Raw genomic sequence first — 3,269 nt, forward strand, 5'->3', positions numbered from 1 at the left:
CCATATTTGACCCATTTCTAAGAAGTTCATTATTTAACCCATTTTTTAGTGGATAATATGGGTGGTTAACTGTTTTCTTTTAACCATTTTGCCACCCCTAGTCACAAGTAATAGGGTCGGATTCGGTTAATGGGGCAAGGTTTCTGAACGAGGGTGTCATGACCCCAATTTCTTACCTTAGGACGTCGTAATGGTACCTAGTCTTTAAGACTAGGTAAGCCTAACACATGCTGATTATAAATGAAATTTAACTAACTTAACTGGAATACATTAAATAATATCTGTAACAACATAGTTGTACCAACATCAGTTATATAACCCTAAACCGGTAGTACAAGTCATAAGCTTTTCTAAGAGTCACAAGAAATAACAATACATCACTGTCCCGAGATAATAGGAAACAATGGAAATAAAATACAATAGAATGTGACTTTGGAGCCTGCGAATGTCAAGCAGATATACCTTGAAGTCTCCCGCCGCGCAAAGATATGTCTCAAACCAACTCGATCATAAGTACTTGAATCTGCACAAAATGTGCAGAAGTGTAGCATGAGTACACCACAACGGTACCCAGTAAGTATCAAGCTTAACCTCGCTAGAGTAGTGACGAGGCCAGGTCAAGACACCTATCAAACATGTAAATCTGTACACGGTATAACTTAAAGCTAATAATGAAAAGAACATCATTGTAGACCAACAGTAGAAGGATCAAAATTTACAATTTAACAGTGAAAATAATAGAAGCGCGAATAGCAACAAGAAGTAAATAAGTAATATATAAACGGATAAAACTCAATCAATCAAATCGTTCATAATGTACAATTTACAACAAAAATTAAGGGAGGTACCACTCTTCGTAATCTCAAACCATAAGTCACAACTTTCAAATTTTACATGTATGGCACCTCGTGCCCACATTTTTTTAAATCACTTTCGCACGGCAAAACCCACATGCCACCATGTACATTGTATCCATGTCAAATGCTAATTAAAATGTTCAAGAGATTTATTTGTATAAGATAAGACATAATAACAACCTTGAATAAAGTAGGAAATCAAATGAGAAAATGAGTTTATTTTAAAAATTATTTGAGTGAAGAAAATAACATTTTTCAAATAAAATAAAGTATCGGATAAGCTACTAAATTAAATATAAAATTTGCTAAATTAAAACATAATAACGATTTTTAGTAAAGTAAAAACATCAAATAGGGTAAGGAGTTTAAGTTGAGACATCAATTAAAGTGTAATATGACAACTATTAAGAATAGTAAAGTACCGAACGAAACGTCGAGTTTTAAATTAAGAGTCACATAAGGTAAGCATGTTAATAATTCTTTTATTTAAAACTATTATGTTACCAACAACTCAACATGGTATGAGATAATGACTCTGCGCAGTAAATTCATCTTGAAAATCAATTCACCAAGTAACCACGGAAGCACATATTAATACCTTGAAGTAATACGACAGTTGATGTAGGATACATGACTCACACAAAACATAACAACAACAGCAAGTATAACATACACAATCCGTTGCGGGGCAACCCGATCCCACAATATCATCATTTATCAATATCATAATCCTCCCTCATTCCACCATAATAATCAATAAGCAATATCAAGTATCACATATACGAACCGTTGCGGCGCGCAACCCGATCCCACAGTATCATCATATATCAATATCAAAATCCCCCATTATTCCACCCGTTGAGACGTGTAACCCGATCCCACTGTATCATCATATATCAATATCAAATCCTTCCTTATTCCACTCCTTGCGGCGTGCGGCCCGATTCTATCGTAACATTCTACTCGTTGCAGCGCGCAACCCGATCCACAAATAATTTCAAATAACAATAACAATCCAATAACTCAATTTACAAGAATTTCTAAAATCCAAGGGTACGAGTGCACAGAAATAAGGAACCACGTAGTAACCAAAGGAATGCAACAAATATTACAAAAATAACAGGACAAGTAAAGCACGTGACAACTAAGGTGTGCAAGTAAAACAGTTAAGACAAGTAGCAAATAGGCACGGAGTCACGGAAGGGACGAACACTTCAATATTTCCACAACAAATAGCCTATGACTCAACCACAATGTGTACAAAAATTTCGACAATAATAACGTGAATGGGAATACTCAACAAGGAAAGGTAACAAGACAATAAGGAAGCCAATAACTTCAACTAAAGCATATAAGAGCAAAATAACAAAGAGGTAGAACAAGTGCTAACAACGTCAACTAGAGCATGTAAGAGTAGATTAACAATGAGAGATATCACATGATATGACGATTCAATTAAAGGCATGGAAAGGGTCTAGATAATCTAAACCGGTCAAATACCACATTAGGTTGTGTACCCACTCGACACTTTGCGTACACGGCTTTCACAAAACACGAATAGCACAATTAACCCAAATTCCAAGGGGTAGTTCCCAACACAAAGTTAGGCAAGATACTTACCTCAAAGAAACTAAACTAATGCACTAAAATGACCTTCTCGTGTGAAACAATTTCCGGACGACTCAAATCTAGCCAAATAACTTCATATCATAAATAAAAGTTATAGGAAACAATTCTGAATAATAAAGTTTCGATTTTTAAAGAAAACTAAAAAGTCAACCCAAAAAGTTAGCCCCGAGCCCACACCTCGGAATCCGACAAAATTACAAAATTCGAACACCCATTCAGATACGAGACTAACTATACCAAAATTATCAAATTCCGACATCAAATCGGCCTTCAAATTCTCATTTTATATATTTTTTAAGTTTATACAAAATTTCTCACTTTCTCTCATTCAAATCACTAATTTAATGTTAAAAATAAAGATTGAATCACAAAATATAATTAAATCCGGATCAAGAAGACTTACCTCAATCCTAACGCGTAAAAATACCCTCGAGGTTCGTGAATGAGGATCCAATTCGCACTTCTTACTTCATTTAGGTGTTCTTACCTTTATCAAATAGGAGTAATGAAATTATCCACAAGCCGCCACCCCCCCCCCCCGATCCCGGGGCCAGGTACCTTTTTAAGTCTGGAATAATTGATGAAATGGCATGTCTTTGGCACTTTTCCCCCTTAGAATTTATTCCACTAAGCCAGGATTAGATTTTGCGTAATAACTGATAAATATATAATATATGTATAATTTATGTATACCAATTAGAAAAAACAAACAGTAAATCCGGCCGTTTATTTATATAAGTTTTTTGAAATATCACTAGTATTTTAAATATCGGAAGTATTTGT

General features: G+C 34.8%; 1 long non-coding RNA gene across 1 annotated transcript; it reads right to left on the reverse strand.

Moving 5' to 3' along the window:
• Window positions 1-246: 246 nt before the first annotated feature.
• On the reverse strand, window positions 247-3,020 carry LOC138879361 (uncharacterized). The gene is made up of 2 exons (XR_011402683.1): window positions 2,890-3,020; window positions 247-523 (listed from the first exon to the last, which is right to left on the reverse strand). It is a non-coding gene; the product is annotated as an uncharacterized lncRNA (long non-coding RNA).
• Window positions 3,021-3,269: the final 249 nt, after the last annotated feature.

Source organism: Nicotiana sylvestris, chromosome 1 (assembly GCF_000393655.2).
Source record: "Nicotiana sylvestris chromosome 1, ASM39365v2, whole genome shotgun sequence".
NCBI classification, from domain to species: Eukaryota; Viridiplantae; Streptophyta; class Magnoliopsida; order Solanales; family Solanaceae; genus Nicotiana; species Nicotiana sylvestris.